Genomic DNA, 18,358 nt, shown 5'->3' on the forward strand with positions numbered 1-18,358 from the left:
GTGACATCATGCAGGGGGTGGGGGGAAGCGGAGTGCACAATGAAGTTGGCCATCGCTTGGGTGAGTTAATCCGCCAGGTGTATCGCTTGTGGGTCGGGGGATGCTGTACTATCGGCTGATGCAGTTGTTATCGGCTACCTGACCTAAGGAGAGGGAAGGCTCTGGGTCCTATAGAGCCTTCCCTTTCCTCTCCTGGTCCCATCGTTCTTGCGCTGGCTCCCCCGTTAGCAGTCTCCAACCAATTAGCTTCAGACTAAGGCCCAGTGCACACCAAAACCGCTAGCAGATCCGCAATACGCTAGTGGTTTTGGGAGCAGATTAAAGAGCGATTCTAGGTATGTTTAGAGAGGTTTTCTAAACATACCTAGCGGGTTTTTGGCGCGTTTTTGTGTAGCAGATTACGTATATTGTTACAGTAAAAGCTGTTACTGAACAGCTTCTGTAACAAAAACGCCTGGAAAACCGCTCTGATGTAGTGTTTTCAGAACGGTTTGCGTTTTTCCTATACTTTACATTGAGGCAGAAACGCTTCTGCAAACCGCAAACGTGCAGCAGGAGGCACGTTTGCTACAAACCTCAAACCGCCGGTGCGCACCATCTTATTGAAATGCATTAGCCATGCGTATACATGCAGATGCGGCCAGCGGATCGCACCTAAAACCGCTCAGTGTGCACTGGGCCTCACTGTAATAAGGTACTTTAGCAAAAAGGGGGAAAAAATAAATCAAATGGCACCAATTGCCATTATCTATAATAACCACACACCCTAAGGCCTCTTGCACACTACATGCGATTCAGATTTGCTATCTTGACCCGATTTTACATACGATTTTTGATCGATCCTGCATGCTGCGTTTTTCTTCTTTTGTTGATAGCATCCATGGAAAATTGAAATCGCAAATCTGATTTGTGATTTGCAGTGTGCAAGAGGCCTAACAACGCGATGGGCTAAAAAGTGGCGTTTTTGTTTGTTTTATATTTACATATACATAGGGAGATACTGGTTGCTTGGCAGTTGAAAACAACCGTTCTTTCCTATGATGTACCGAGTATCACAGACAGGAAACTGTCATGACATCACATTGTGGGAGGGGTTTTATCACGATGTAAGCCATACAGAGCCCCCTGATGCCCCCTGATGATCTGTTTGAGAATGAATAAAGATCTCTCATGGGAAAGGAGGTATCAGCTACTGACTGGGATGAAGTTCAATCCGTGGTTACAGTTCCTATTTAACTGAAAAAAAAATAAAATAGATCATCCAATAAGAATATATAAAAAAAAGAAAATGTCTGCTGGTTTTCATTTTTACGGATTCCTCATGATACCAAAAGTGACGTCACTTGTGCCCATTTTTTATTATTATTATTTAACCTAGCTCAATATCAATGTGGGCTCTGGTCCCATCTGCCATCAGACTATGTGCAGCTACAGTGTTCTCCCCAGACCAAAGTAACTGGGTGGGGCACGATGAGAGAATGCAGGGCCGGTGCCTCTCTGCTTACTGCATAAGAGGAGGTGAGCCGATGACAGCCGGGTGGAGCACCCGCTAAAAGAGCCTGGGGAGAACACTGAGCCAGCGGGAGCACACATCTAGCGATGTATCTGCAGATCGACCAAAGGACAGATCTCTTTCTGATCAGAGAAAGATCTGTTGCCAGCCCATACACCACAGACCGATTCCTGATGGATTTCAACATCCCAAAAACATACAGATAAGTTAATTGGCATCCCCCTAAATTGGCCCTAGACTATGATACATGCACTCCACAATGTAGACATTTGACTATGGTAGGGAATAGATTGTGAGCCCCTCTGAGGGACAGTTAGGGACAAGACGATATACTCTGTACAGAGCTGCGTAATATGTTGGCGCTATATAAATACTTATCAGGAATCGGCCTAGAGAGGCTGTATCCAGCGCCTGGCTGGCCGCCCCCCCAAGTATAAATGTCCCCCCGGTGGTCGTGCAGTGTAATGCCTGGTACACATGATGCAATTTTCTGCCACTTTGATGTTCAAATCGATTATTTCCAACAAGTCCGATCTGATTTCTGATCCTTTTTCTGATTGACTTTGTATAGAAGCGATCAGATAAACGATCAGAAATTAGATCGGACCTGTCGTAAATAATCCATTCGACCGTCCATCTGACTTGAAATTGCCTAGTGTGTACCAGTCATGAAAATCTCACCTATCCTGCTGCTGCTGCAACTTCTGGCCTCTTGCGCCAACATCCTGTGCGCCACCGCATGCGGTTTGCATCACGTGGCAACATCACACACGTGCCTGTTTCAAGTAGACAGAGGAAGGAGCTGTGATAGTTGTGCAGAACTGCAGGCTCTAGGGTGCAATGTTGCATTTATGTATTTGTTTACTACAAAAACAACAAAACATTCCTAAACTGTTTTCTCCTGCAGGGCCGCATAAGCTTGTCTCAGATCAGTACAGTAATGATGTGTACAGAGTAAAAAGTTATGTGAGCATAGATGCCAGACTAAACAGGTTGCTTTTCAGTTTTGATTTACACGCCTCCAAGTTGGTGCTGTATTGATTGGGTATGGCAGTGTTTACTAGTGTTTTATCACATTAACTGGTCATTCTATATGACTCTGAAATACTGTATGTGGTAACAGGGCTATGGAGTTGGTACAAAAAATCATCCGACTCAGACTTCTCAGTTTATTGAAACCTCCGACTCCAAAATTGCTTCAACTCTGACTCCACAGCCCTGTGTAATAAGGACTTGCTGTTGAAAGTAACTTAAAAAAAACTATTTTTAACTCTTATAGCACTGCTTTAATTTGGAAGTAACATTGGCATCTGCCAATATTGTGGTGTGTGGCCTTGTAGAAGTCCAGGCAGAGGAGTGGAGGTGCCTGGTGGTACATGTGTCCCCTTGGCCCAGGGGAAGCATGTGCTCATTTAAAGTGGACCTGAACTCTTGCACAGGACAAAAGGAAAACAGAGTGAAATGTGCACTGTATGTATTTAGTGAGTTTAGCCTGTCTAATTCCCCCTTGTCTGTGAATAATTACAAGTTGTAGTGAGCTGGCTGCCATGACAGAACAGCTAATTTGGTAAAAGCAGGATGTTAACAATATGTTTGCTTCTATGAAAGGAGGGAGTAGACAGACACACTGCAGATGTATTGCAGGATTTGTATCAGCTGTAACAAAGAAGTTTTTCTTTTAAAGTTATTATGCTGTTGCTTATCTTTTAGAGCAGACAGAAAGTTCTGATTTCAGGTTTTCTATGAAGAGCTGTGTTGTGGGCAAAAATTCCAAACCGCTTAAACTACTGCAATATGTCTTGACATACACAATTGTTCCTTGCTGACTCGGCAAAGCTGCCGCACCAACTGATTATCACTCGGGGCTTTGGGGAGCTTGAGAACAGGAAGTGGAAACGGGACTGGGAAAAATGATACCCATTTTATAAAATAAACAATATACGAGTCATGCTACATTTCTTTAATCATTTTTGTATATAGTTACTGTTGACAGCGGATCCCACCTTGACTTTTTAGATCCGTTTCAAAGTGAAATAAAGGCAGCCTAGACACAGCCAGAAAGTATAGTAATCGCCACAGACACTAGATTGGTTTGGTTTGCTGTGTACATGTTAGGGGGATTGACAGCCATAAAATCAAATTCCTATTACCCACTGCTCTGTGTTTATTATGTAGTATACATTTTGACCCTGCATTGCAAGCATTCCAATATAATCATAAATGTGTCTGCCGTAATGAATCTGGTCTGTCAGCCTGGGTCTCTTCTTGTACATTGCCTGGGAGAGGGAAGCTTGTTATCTTCACCTCCCACATTCCTGCTCTTTAACCTTCCTGGCGGTAAGCCCGAACGTAGTTCGGGGTAAGCCGCGCAGGAGGTTTTCTCCAGCCCTGCTCAGCCGATTTTCCTAATTTTTTTTTTTTTTTGCTGGACGCAGCTAGCACTTTGCTAGCTGCGCCAGCACACTGATCACCGCCGCCCTGCGCCCGATCGCCGCTATCCGTTGCGGCGCGCAACCCCCCCCCCCCCCAGACCCTGTGCGCTGCCTGGCCAATCAGTGCCAGGCAGCGCCGAGGGGTGGATCGGGACTCCCAATGACGTCACGACGTCGGTGACGTCATCCCGCCCTGTCGTCATGGCGACGGGGGGAGCCCTCCAGGAAATCCCGTTCTTTGACCGGGATTTCCTGATCGGAGATCGCCGAAGGCGATCGAAGAGGGCGGGGGGATGCCGCTGAGCAGCGGCTATCATGTAGCGAGCCCTGAGCTCGCTACATGATTTAAAAAAACAAAAAACCTGCCGCGCTGCCTCCTGGCGGAATTTTTCATACCACCAGGAGGGTTAATTGGCTGAGGGCAGTTCAGTGTGACAGGCTGAGAAGGGAAATGGAAAATAAATTGTCTTACCCTTCTGCAGAAGCTGCTGAAATCCGATCTATGTTCTGCTCACGTGTTTACAAAGCAGACTAGTTATGACAGTGCTGTTCTGCATACACTATTTCAGGCAGAAAAGGAAAAGAGTAAGGCCACATACAGACATCAGACCATAGTCTTTGGAAAATGAAAGATCACAGACCAATCTTACCACCCTTCCTGTAGTATAAGAGCCATACTCTACACAGTCTTTTCTGATTTAACTGACATTCATCTGCAGATCAGATCCACCAGGATGGATTTTCAGATCTGCAGATCTGCAGATGAATGTCCGTTAAATCATGTGTGTATGATGATCTGCAGATCTCATAGACTATCATTGCAATTTGCAGGAATGGATTTTTGGCAGGAACAGATCTTTTGCAGATACTGATCTTTTGTGTCTGTACAGCATCTGTGTGTGCAGCATCTTGCCAAGATTTTTTCCTGATGTGGAGTTCAGCTCCATAGAAAAGACTGTGTAGAGTATGGCTCTTATACTACAGGAAGGGTGGTAAGATTGGTCTGTGATCTTTCATTTTCCAAAGACTATGGTCTGATGTCTGTATGTGGCCTAAGGCCTGAGACACACTGTGAGTGCTTTCTGAGTGCTTTTCTCACCATCAGTGCTGTCTAAATGGATTTTTAAAAATGCTCCCATTGACTTCAATCCAGGTGAGTGTGAGTCAACACTATAACGTTTTGACGCCTATCCTTAATAAATCTGCCCCCCATGTTCACTACCACTTCACCTCCAAGGGTTTTTAAAAATAATGAAAATGTATTTCATTTTTCTATGGGAAGGTGTATAATTGGGTTTTTGGGTGTGGTTTTACTTTTTGGCCACAAGATGGAGACACAGAGCTAGTGTGTTCTAAAAATAGAAACAGAACCAAGTGTTTATATTTGTGTAAATACAGGGAGGTAGATACTCATGCTGGGGGAGGTCATACCTTTTTTCTCTTCAACACATAAATGTTTAGCTTTAAAGCGGCCCGAACTAACAACTTCCTCTGCTCTAAAAGATATGTAACAGCATAATAACCTTTAAAGCAGTATTGTCACCATAAAAAACTAGTTTCAACCGCAACTGGTCTGAGTGTATTAAGTGATAAAGATGCTAATCCTGCATTCAAAGCTTTCAAAACTTTTTCTGCTGTTATGATTTTGGAGTTATCACATACCTTAGGAGCACTGGACATTTAATAGCCATTGCCATTCAGTTGCATGCTGGGGGTTCTTTTTATCTATAATGTATTCTTCCTCTTCCTTTGATTTCGCTGCCTAGCTGAAACATGATCCTCTGCTCACTTGTGTTTACAAGCAAGGCTGAGGTGACTCAGCAATTGGAGGAGAAAAGAAAAAAAGTTAAGGGAAGAAATGACATCAGTATTTAGCCTCAAACTGTGGGCAAAAGACATGGTTCCCACCAGGAACAGAATTCTCTTCACTGAAATCATAAAAGTGGACAGTACAATAGATGTTCTGTAAGTAGATTATGTATTTATCTACTTATATATGTGTTTTTTTTTCCCTGGCATAGTATGGCGAATCCTCCTGATTTAAAGAAAAACATATTTTTTACGGTTGATACAAATCCTACAGTAAATATTCACTGTTTCTACTTCCTGCTTTTATGGAAGCAGACATATTGTTAACATCCTGTGCATTCAAATGAGCTTATCTGGCTTATCTGCTGTGGCAGTTACGGTGACACAGGGAAGAGATCAAATTACAGCTTGTGATCAGACACAGATGAGGGAGAATTAGACAGGTTAAACTCTCCAAAAACATAAAAGGTACATTTCTCAGTTTTCCTTCTGTCCTGTGCAAGAGTTCAGGTCCACTTTAACTTCATCCCATGGCTGCCACCAGGCGCAGAGGGGGCCGTTTGCTATCATTCTCTGCTGGGGCCTGCTAGTTGTGTAACTGTGCACGCTGTGATGCCGTGCTCTCCTGCAAGCCTTCCCTCCATGGGACCTGTTGCCGAAATGTTTACTTTGTAACAAAGCGTTTGCATTCTGTCAGAGTTCACATCAGCATCAAAACAAACAGTCAGTATGCATTCCCAGGCACACTGGGCCTTTCAGAGCCTGCTGAAAGGGTCACAGAGACCGCTGCTTTTCTCTGTGCAAACACAGGCCCGGAAACAAGGTCCTGGAGCTATTGTGCCCCAGCGCTCTTTGTTAATTCTTTGTTGTAAACTTGGACAAGTGCTGGCTGGATTGGCCATGTCACTGCTTAGTGCCTCACTTCCAGTCTTTAATGTTTTTATAACTCTTTCCAGATCCTTGGCTAATTTTGTGGTTTCCTGTGTATTGATCACTTTCACTTTCTGGCTTTCATCCAGATTGTTGAGGAATTTTGTAGTCTGTGCAAGCAGACTGTACTTTACCTTGTAGGTTTCCTTCTCTCTGCATCAAATGATGGAAACTAAAGCTTAACACACACACTAGATTTTCACCTTACCAAACACATTGTTTGTGAACATCTCACATGTGTGCAGGCATTTCCAGATGTTGAGGGCCTCTCCTCCAGCAATCTGCCAATTAGATCCTCCTCCGCCAGCTGCTGTCGTAGCTTCAGCTGTGGTCTTCACCAGGAAATCTTCTGTCTCATTATCCCTCTCTTCCATAGAGCAGAATAGGCTGCTCAGAAGCTGGACATCTCAACTCTACACGGATTGGGTTCACGATCAACCAGAGCAATCATAAAAGTTTTTTTCGGGATGACATTTCCTTTCTGTGTGTATGTATTTTATGTTTTTCATACGGGCTTTTGGTGGTGTCGCATTTAGCAGATACTAAACGCTTCTCTGCAAGCAAGCACAGAGCGGGGATGTGCCGGCATCAAGCCATTGGCTCGATTCCGGCGCATAAACACATGCCCAGCATAAGGGACTGGGACACTGCTGATGCATGAAAGGTCAGTAGGATACCAGGCAATTGGTATTGTTTAAAAGGAAATAAATATGTCAGCCTCCATATCACTGTCACTTCAGGTGTTCTTTAATGTGAGAGTCCCTGTTTTGAAATCATCAGATTACGTTAACTATGTACTATGTACTTAGGGCTGAGGTGTCTGAGCAATTTTTGGGTACCTGGAGTCAGTCTGTGGTTTCATAAATTGAGTGGTCTGAGCTAGTCAGATGATTTTTTTACCAACTTCACAACCCTGCTCAGTATCGATGGCTTTGGGCTTATACACCCTAACAAATATTTACTTCTATTAAATGAACAGTCCAACCTATTCATTGGAAGTGCATTATTCCACGGAACAAATAAACACGGATGAGAAACTATCATTTGCAACTGACCAGTCAGTGGCCAATCCCAGCTACCCATTTGAAGCCACTCAAGGCAAAGGATCGATCGGAAGGGCCATGCCTGGGTGTACATTGTTTACCTGGTTTCATATGATGACCAACTGACTGTGAAGGTGAATGATAACCAGAAGGGTTGCCTGTGGATTGCTTGTGTATATCAGGCTATAAGAGAAGTCCTTTTAACCAAGCTTTGAAATGTATTCTTGAAATAGTTAAACAGTTTTTTTTTTTTCTGTTGAAGCATATGTTGCTTAATGCAGGAAATATCAGTGCACCAGATGTATTCACACAGCTCCACCCTCCATTCTCTGTGCAGCCTGGCTATATACAAAAATGACTGATTTACACCCCATCTGCATGTCTCTGAAAAGGCCACATTCAGAGATGCACTTCCTAGGAAGGGAGTTTGCCCTGGATGGGTGGCAGGGGACTGCTGCATTCCTGTCTACAGACCATTTCATGTGGGAATATAATGTTCAGATGATGACCGTTTATATAAAACTTTGCTAAGCTACATTGGGTGGAGCTGCTTTAGTTTAGTTTTAATGTTTCCTTGATGGTGTTAACAGTTCAGTGAATAAATGACTTTTATTTCACACCTACAGTTGCTCTTGCAAGTGACATATAGATACTGCTGGCTGATGCTTATTGGCTGGAAATAGTGATGTGGCACTGTGATTTTTACATAGATGACATTACTCAGCAACAAGAAGTAGGATAACTATAGGGGCACTAAAGTGTAGGGGTCTTGGGATGATTCTTGGTAGTTTTGCCTCCAACAGCCAAGTTTCTGTATTGAGGGACTAGGAGCCTGAGGGTGCGGTATCGTTCGATAAAGGAGGTAAGGATAGATTAGTGAAATAGACTGAGAAGGGTGGGATGCACTCCCGCAACCACCGACAGTGCCTACATGAAGTTGACCATTCCCGTTCGGTATCCCAGATCTGTTTGGCAGGTGCTGGTTCGTTGTTCTCCTTTGCTATTTGGACACATGGTGTACCATATACTACCCTGAAGGGTTGGACTGTAACTAGGAAAAACTTGTAGGAAGTGCCCAAAATATAACTTAAACTTTAAACTGTCTTGCGGCGGTGGTGCGTAAAGAGACCTAGAGCCCGGTTTTAAACGGACTTAGGTCAACTAGTGGTCGAATAATGCATTTAGATCGATTTCCATATTGAAAATCTTTTCCTAGTGTGTGGCACACATCAGATAGATTCCTGTCAGATTTGACTTGACAGGCATCTGACAGAAATCTATCTGATGGTCGAATCTGTTGCAAATCTTTAAAGTGGATCCGAGATGAACTTTTTCTCATTGCATAAGTGTGTTCCTTTCCTATTGTTTATAGGGCATTCTGCAAGCCAAATAATTTTTTGTTTTTGTTTTAATACTCTAATTCCCGATAAACTAAGCAAGCCTCACCCACATCTTTTCAGAAAGCCTTGGCATTTTCAGACAGTAGCAAGGGCTCATGGGAGCTCAGTCTGGGCAGGAGGAGGGGGAGGTATTACTAGCCAGAGATTTCAGAGGCAGATGGGAGGAGGGAGGAGGATTAGTTTTTTTTCACATGCTTTAGATGCAGATAAGCTTGCCTGTGTGTAATGTTTACAAATAACATGGCCACTCTCATTGTATCACAGGAAGAAATAATCATATTCTATTGAAGCTGTTTGCAGCTAGATTTGCTGTGTAAACCATGTAAACTTTAGATAAGCTATATAGACAAATTACTTATAGTTAGTTTTTCATCTCGGATCCACTTTAAGTGTATAACCACCTTTAGACTATGTTGTAGATTTTGGCCCCTTAGGCGATTGAGTTTGACTCCCCTTCTCTATAGTAACCTGAATGGGGATCTGCTGTTCATGTGACAACACTTCCTTTCTTATTTTCCTTGCAGTGCCTTTAGTAAGATTAGTTCCTTGGTTTATTCCTCTACATCTGCACATGAGAAGCTTCCAGTGTAGCGTGCACATATTCCCTTTTACTGATTAAAAGGAATTTTTAGTTTTCTGAAGAACAATTGTTTTTTCCTGAAACTTGTGCAACCTCAGTAGTGCTGTGGCCAGGGGGATTGTGAAATGACTTCAGAAGAAGCTGCAACTCTTTACAGATTCTGAAACGGTCACTTTAAAGAAGCCCGGGATGTGTGAAATGCTTCCCTGTTATCTGTACCAGTTATTGCTATCCATTTTTTATGCTTCTTTCACCTTGTTTAAAGAGTCACTGAAGCGAAGAAAATATGATATAATGAATTGGTTGTGTAGTATGGATAATTACTAGAACATTAGTAGCAAAGAAAATATTCTCATATTTTTATTTTCAGTTGTATAGGGTTTTTTTTCATAACATTGCATCAGTCTCCAATATTTGCAGTTTACACACTACTCAGCATTCTAAATGATTTTACAGAGCAGGCCAGTGAACTTTTGAACTGTTCTCTGGAGAGAAAAAGAAAATACAGTGACTGAAAGTTGAGATAACAAGCTTCAGAAGACAGAGCTCTCTAAGACTTTGAACATCTTGGAGCTCAATGGCTCTTTTGCACAGATAACTGGAGTTTAACTCCTCCTGTACTGGAAACAATATTAGACTTATGTATCTGCTCCTAATATTGTTTAGCTGTACTACACATGCAAATCATTATATCATATTTTTTTCCATTTCAGTGTCTGTTTAAAGGAGTTATCAGGGAAATTATACAAGATGAGCTTTACTCACCTGGGGCTTTTTCCAGCCCCTTGCAGCCAGCTGTCCCACGCCGACCGCTCAGCTCTCCGCTGCCGTCTTGGTGCACGGTGGAGAGACCGACCCTGAGGTCGTCCTCACTGCGCCTGTGCGAACCGCCGCAGTCAATCAAGCCCACGTTGTACGCGGCTTACTGCGCCTGCCCTCAGGGTAGGCCTCCGCACCGTGCACAGAGACAGGATCGGCGGCGCAGAGCGGTCAGCGCGAGACAGTCTGCTGCAAGGGGCTGGAGAAAGCCCCAGGTGAGTAAAGCTCATTTTGTATAATTTCCCTGATAACTCGTTTAAGTTAGCCTTCATTTCTACCCTGAAGAACACTGTGTATTATTCAGTAAGTTTTAGTTTACTTTTATGTGTTCTCATAAAACCTGCTTTATAGCTCTTTCCAGATAGAACCTAGTCAACCATTCTTTTGTTTTTTAAAGATTACATTATGCTGGGATTACATGATACGTTTTTTTGCGTTCGATTTGGCGCGCGATCTATTAGCCATTCGATTTTCTGCTCGATTCTCTTCCACTTGTTTTTCTTATCTTTTTTCCATTGACTTCTATAAGAAATCGAGCGGAAACGAATCGGACATGTCGGAATTTTATCATCGAAGGCATCTATCGGAACGATTCTTACAAAAAAAGTATCGTGTAATCCCAGCATGAGTCTTGGCTTACCCTCTGATTTCTCTTGAGGGAATGTTTACATTCTGTGCAGCTGGTAACTTCAACTGTAGGAAACTGTAGTGAGGAACGGTAGTAAAAATAACACAAGGCATAACATTTATTATTTTTTTTTACTACAATATTTGTAGATTATTTAGTCAGTGTTTGCCCATTGTTACAGAATCTTTCCTCTCCCTGATTTACATCCTGAAATGTATCACTGGTGACAACATCTTTAGTTTGGTGATCTGTACGGAAAGTTTTTTTTATCCCTGAGAGTTCTATGCATCGGAAGGGAGATGCTGCAGGAGGGAGGCAGAGGGAGATGCGGCTTGCTTGGCATTTGGAAAAAGCCTTCATTTCCCACAATGCAAATGGGGTTCAGAGACCGCAAACTGTCAGGCCCTTGGTTATGACATCACACTGTGGGAGGTATTTCACCACAATATCAGCCATACAGATGTCCCTGATTATCTGTTCAAGAAAACGTAAAGATTTCTCGTGGGAAAGGGGTTATCAGCTACTGATTGGAATGAAGTGCACTCCTTACTAGTGAACACTAGTCCCCTGTATGTTATACGGGTCACCTGACTACTCTAGGTATAAACATGGGAAACTTTCAGTCACACAATTTTTATTCTTCTTGTAGGTGAGAGATTTTTGGACCTGTTTTATAAAGGGGACGATCAGCTGAATGCCAATGAAATGCACTACTTTCTATGCACTACGGCACTTTTCTGGAAATAAGATGATCCTCATACTGAAAAGCGACGATCTGTATAAGCAATCTCTATTTTTATAAGGCCTCATGTGACGTTCCTGATCTCTACTTTTTATAAAGCATCGATGAGCTGATAGATTTCTGAATACCTTTTGCCACTTTGAAAGAGGAGAACACAAAGCACTTCTGTGGAGCAGGACGGTGAGCAGAATGTGTTGTTGAAATCATGGCGACCCAGTGCTCTCTGGTGCCTTCCTCTGCCTTTTACCTCTGCAGAGCTTTGGCAAAACTGTGGCCGAGGTGCAGCTGCAAAGCTGAGACCTACATCATCTTTGATCCGGCCCAATGTACATATGCTGGATTCTCGGCTAAGAGGGCACTAACCGGCCACTTTGGCCAAGAACTAACGTGTGCGCAAGGCTGAGGCTCAGTTCACCTTGAGCCTCAGGCTACATGGCCTATGCAGAGTGGGCAGTTCAGTGTGTGCTTCGATTTTCGGGTTTGGTTTGTGTCCAGAGCAGATGAGTTTCTACCATAGGTTTCTATGGGAAACTCATCCGCTATCCAGAAAAATACAGCAGCTCAGGACTTTGCGTTTGCGTTGCGTTCCGATTAAAAGTGCTAATTAATCCTATTAATAACATTGGAAATGTTCATAATCCGTTTTCCTGCTCTGCTGCGATCCACCAATTTACCTCCTTTTTACATTTAAAAGTTTAGCATGGGCCTTTATTAGGAAACCATGCTTCAGAGATTTTAAAGAAGCCGCAGATACTTTCTTCACACCTTCTCCTGGATAAATAATGGGCAGCTAGAAGGGTAGGGGGTGAGGGGGGCATGGCAGCTCTTGTAGCCATTAGAAACCAGGACAAACTGCAGAGACAAAAGTAGAGCTTGGTTTCCTTTAATTAGAGACGGCATTACTGCTTGAGCCAACTACAGTAAGACGTACCAGACAGCACCCATCTAATGTCCGTATGTGGCTTTACTGTTAGAAAAAAATATAAAATTACATTTATTGTTTTAGGACTTGTAGACTTTGATGCCTCCTACTCAGCATCCCTCCCCCCCACATTGAAGGTGATGTGCATATATGCCCACCCGTCTAGACTAAACGAGGGGATGTGATGACATTGTTAGCAGGTTTTGTTTGGATAGAGGCAGACCGTAGGCCGCGTGTTTTTCATCCAGTGACTGAATGTTCTGGCTGACAGGAGAGATAATACAGTTTCATATGTTTGATTTTTTTCAGTAGCTGCTAGGCAGACTCAACCTCTTACTGTACATTTCACTGCTGGAGACATTTATCCTGTTTACACTCAACACCCTGTTTCCCCTTTGGAAAGAACGGTGACACGAAAGGTGTAATTAGGCTGCCACGCCTGCTTGCTGTGCTCTCCTCAGTACTTTTCTTATTGCAGTCTCTGCTCCTGGCACCCTGACACAAAGTGCTTCATTTTCTGCCAAATTAACGTGGGCGGGGTACAGGGAAATACATCATTTGTTTTTATTTTCTCTCTGAAACACCTTTTGTGGTTAGAAAGTCATACTTAAAGCCAATCTCCAGGCACAGCTCTCAAAATACCACCTAATAGCTCTGTAATTAGAGCGTCCAAATGCTACCTTTAATTTGGAGTGTGTGAAATGAGGCTTCTACAGTTAAACATTACATTCATGAATTTTGGATCACATAACCAGAAGCAGGACTGAGTTCCTGGCTCTGTGGGTGTAGGTGCCTGAATTTCATTATACTTCTGGACAGATTGCAGAGGGGAAGCCACAGACTGAATCTCTCTGAGGAGATTGCCGTGTACAGCGGCGCCAGTCTGTGGTGCAGGAAGTAGCCAGTATCTAGGCTCCTGTACTTTAAAAACACTTCTAGCGTACTTCTGTTAAAAATGACACTGCCTGTCATTCCAAGTTCCGTCTTAGGGCCCGTTTCCACTTGAGCCGCACGTGTCTGCTATGCACGTCTATGGTATTCGCAGCCTCCCGCACCAATTCCGATGGAAGTGCCAGCCGAATCGCTAGCGCAGGCGATTCGGCCGGCGGTGCCATTGTTACCTATGGCAGAGCTTACCCACGCGATTCGCCTACGGGGAAACTCTGCGGATTTAGGCCCTTAATGACGGACTGGGGTGGTGTCTCAGGTTAAAATATTTACCTGGCAAACCTCATTAGATCACAGGTGATGCTCCGCCCCCCCTTTTAAAAATGCAGTTGTGGCCATGGTTCCGAAGACTGTTGAAACTGTTTGGAAACCTCTGCCTGCGTTGCCGCGGCCCGCCCCCAGCTCAGCAGCCACCAATTAGGCCGCGGCTGCCGAACTGTGGTAGGCTGCAGCAACGCAGATGGGGGTTGTCATTTTAATAGTAATCGCGAGGGCCGCTTCTCTGAGGGGGGGTGGGGCAGAGAGAGAACCTGCCTGGAGGGATGATGCCAGGACCGGTAAGTATTCTTGTCATGACAAGCTCTGTCATTTTTATATCTGAGGATATGGGATGCTTCCGCCACACAGTGTAAGCGCCTGTAGCGGGGCAGGAACAACTCATAGGGTGCGCTACCTGCTTCAGCACAGTGTGTCACAACCCTAAGCATACTTATGAAAGTCGGCTCCAATTTGTTCCCTGATCAATAATGCAATTAGAATCTGTGAATGGTTTGACTGGCTGCAATGATCTGGGGATCCCCCCTGGCTGCCTGTTTCTATCAAGCACTTTCCCAAGACGGCATGGTGTTGTAGTATATAGCACTCTCGTCTTACAGCACTGGGTTCAAATCCCAGCCTTGGCACTATCTGCATGGAGTTTGTTTATTCTCCCTATGTTTGTATGTTTGTTTTTTTCTGGGCACTGGTTTCCTCCCACATCCCAATAACATAAAGATAAGTTAATCGACTTCCCCTAAATTGTCCCTAGACTATGATTGTGAGCCCCTCTGAGGGACAGTTGTGACAAGACTATATACGTAACCTGTACAGCACTGCAGAATATTTTGGAGCTATAGAAATACTAAATAATCATAACAACTTTGTAAGCACATCTTCCATTTACTTACAGTAATAACAATTATCAATTTATTGGTAGTAAAAACCATTTTACCCATTTTCTTAATTCACTATTCTGTTCTGTCATGTGAACATGAGGGGAGCCATACTGAAATTCTTGAACTCTGAACTTTGTATGTCTTGTAACCTGAGCATATGTTACATTAACATGTGCATTCCTAGAGCCTAGATTCCTTCCTTAAGTAAATGTGCCTTTCTCTGCCACATGCTTCCAGTTCTAAATAAAGGATTCCCAGAACACCTATCCTAGCAAAGAGACAATGCTGTAGGTGAACTCTTCCTATATTACCTTGTAGTCTGGTTTCATAACCGTGTCTACCAATATACTTATTATTATTTAGTATTTATATAGCGCTGACCTCTACCGCAGCGCTGTACAGAGTATATTGTCTTGTCAATTAACTGTCCCTCAGGGGGACTCACCACCTGATGTCTTATGTATGTACCGTGTAGTGTATGTATCGTAGTCTGTGGACAATTTAGAGGAAAGCCAGTTAACTTAATTGTATGTTTTTGGGATGTGGGAGGAAGCTGAAGTTCTCGGGGGAAACCCACACAGACACGGGGAGAACATACAAACTCCATGCAGATAGTTCCCCCGGCTGGGATTCAAACTGGGGACCCAGCGCTGCAAGGCCTGAGTGCTAACCACTACACTATATGCTTCTGGTGTTCCAGCTCTCCTATGGGTCAGTTTGCTTGCCTGTGCCTAAACCCCTCACACCCTACAGTGGCTGTTTGTGATCGGATAACACAGAGCTGTATAAACACATTTTGAACCAAGGAGTGGAAGGTTTTGAATGGTTTTGTTGTCATTATCCCTTCTGAGGTCTCCTCACACTGTACACCTGACTGGAATTACTGTAAAAATGTAAAAAGAGGCTTACTGAAGTCTCTCTAGTGGGAACAAAGTCGCCATTAAAAAAAAAAAAAAAAAACCTGAGCAGTTGTAATCCTTTCACACTGTATACAAAACAGTAAAAACAATTGTCGCCTTCCACTTTGAAGTGGACTTCTCTACTTGTTTGTTTGCATTGAATGGGTTAGGTAAGAGATGCAATAATTTAGGTAGCCATACATCTAGCGATGGTGGGCAGATTCGACCAAGAGACAAATCTCTCTCTGATCAAATTTGAGTAGAGAAAGATCTGTTGTCTGCCCATACACCACAGGCCAATTCCTGATCAATTTCATGCTGAAATCAAACCGTAATCATTCTTGTGATGCAGCATCCAATCGCCTCACCGACCTGACGCTGTCCCCCCTAATGTTTGTGCCGCCCAGTGCACTGTAAGCAGCTACTGTCCGTGGCCTCCGCTTACTCCAGGCTCCGGCGGCTGTCAATACAAACACCCCACGTGATTGCCTAGTAACGTGGGCACGCGTGTGACGTCACACGCACCCTTACTAGGCATTCACGTGGGGGCACATGGATGCATGAGGGAGGGAGCCCGGAACAAGCGGAGGCTGCAGGAAGGTAATGTATAGAGTACACTAGGTACCACGGGCCACATTAAACATTAGAGTGGCGCCTTCACCGCCATGCACCCCACCGAGTGAGTCGGCCCTACAGCTTGCATTATGTCCAACCAATTCATGCAACCAATTTCTCCCCGAAATTGGTCGCATTGTCTGTCGAGCATGCACTTGGTTACACCAATTTTTTGGGTTGTTTGGCCATCAAGGGGCCTGACGTATGACCACCTTAAGTACAGTAGTCTTTTCCGATACAGCTTGCTATTGCACTGCTTTTGGTATTTTGTAGGACAAATAGCTCTGAATGCTGGGAAATGTAAACCCCTGTCACTAGCAAAGCTAAATACTTGTAGTGTGTATGCACAGTTCATACTTGCACCTCCGACAGTCACCCTACTGCCCTGTATTCCCACAGCAATGCCACCATGATCACGTAAACCTGTTCATGCATGAAATAACAGCCACACCCCCTCCTTTACCATAACAAGTTGCATGTGTAGCCATTTTGTCTCCCACCTAACCAATAAGTAGCAATGCCGTGTGGTCCTCATCTTACATATAACATTGACAATTATGCAGCTGCAAGAAGCTGGCTGTCCGCACCTAAACTGATTGATGAACATTCATCATTCTAATTTTGCAAAGAATTTTTGGCTTTCCAATTGGAAAGACAAGCAAGCCTGGTAACGCACAAAAAAAATGTAAAAAAAACAATATCCTACACTTTCTCCACTATTTATTTATTTTTAGTGATGGTTTGTTGCTATGATTGCTTTACTAAAAAGAATTAACAAATTCTCATGATTGAACAAGAATTAAGCTAAAAATTGAGCCTTCATTTAGGCCGTATATTGTGGGTTTCTACTCCAATTTTTGTTTATCTTTCTTCTAAATATTTTTCTCAAGTCCAAATTTGTGGGGTCAGAACAATCCATTCCAATAAGCTGCCTATTCCTGCAGGGATTTGGTGCATTGTTGACCTTAAATAGCACTTTAGGATTTCCTGTATGAGTTTGTGTGTGCATGGGTGGGCTGCCCATCCCCCACCATAAGAGGAAGCTTATTGTGTTCATCTTAAGGACACTTTTGTGTATATCCAAGTTTTGTGCTGACTAATCTTGAAGTTTAGAAGGTATTCAGTTTTTTCCCCCCCAAGCTTAGAAGTTTACACTTATTAAAAAAAAAGTGGTATGGGAAATGTGTAGCCCCAGGCAATATCTGGAGGAAGGGAAGCATCTTTTTGTTTGCTATACAATTTGTGTAAATAACAAGAACGACTGGGCCAGCCTAGCATAGGTTACACACTTGCATCTGTTAAAGTAGATTGCACACAGTAACCGTGACCAAGAATTGAACTTCATCCCAATCAGTAGCTGATACCCCCTTTCCCATGAGAAATCTATTCCTTTTCACAATTGGATCATCAGGGGGCTCTGTATGGCTGATATTGTGGTGAAACCCCTCCCACAGTGTGATGTCAGGACCATGGTCCTGACCATTTCCTTTCAGTGAACCTCATTGCATTATGGGAATTAACAGCTGTTTAAAGCTGGGTTCAACTGCAAAAAAGCAAGCAGCATCTCCTTCCAGTGACATCAACTGCCAGCAGTAAAAATGTCAACGTGTGGTGAATGCCTGAATGTAAATCAGGGAGGGGAAAGATTTTACAGTGGGCAAACACTGACTACATCATGTATACATAATTATTGTAAAAATGAAGCACTTTTTTATCACATTATTTTCACTGGAGTGCCTCTTTAACAGATGAGATGAACAGATGTTTCGCTAGTACTAAGTAATACCCAGATCATGGTGACCCAGAACCACTAGGTAAGTATAAAGGCAATTTACCCACCTGAAGACTGGAGAAGATAGATGGGGGAACTTCTGGCAATCCAACGAACGTTCATTCCTGGATCCGTCTTCTGCAGTGGGTACAA

The 18,358-nt window shown here is 43.5% G+C and overlaps 1 protein-coding gene across 3 annotated transcripts in view; it reads left to right on the forward strand.

Moving 5' to 3' along the window:
• LOC137529030 (fibronectin type-III domain-containing protein 3A-like) overlaps positions 1 to 18,358 on the forward strand; it is a 138,201-nt gene that overhangs the window by 27,799 nt on the left and 92,044 nt on the right. Inside the window, exon 1 of one of the 3 annotated variants that reach the window (XM_068250909.1) lies at positions 14,280 to 14,323. The exons of the other annotated variants lie outside the window; for them this stretch is intronic. The gene's annotated coding sequence lies outside the window, so the exon portion shown is untranslated. Of the gene's footprint in view, positions 1 to 14,279; positions 14,324 to 18,358 lie in introns of those variants that run through there. 3 annotated transcript variants of the gene reach the window in all.

The sequence above is a fragment of the Hyperolius riggenbachi genome, chromosome 8 (genome assembly GCF_040937935.1).
Source record: "Hyperolius riggenbachi isolate aHypRig1 chromosome 8, aHypRig1.pri, whole genome shotgun sequence".
Taxonomy (NCBI): Eukaryota; Metazoa; Chordata; class Amphibia; order Anura; family Hyperoliidae; genus Hyperolius; species Hyperolius riggenbachi.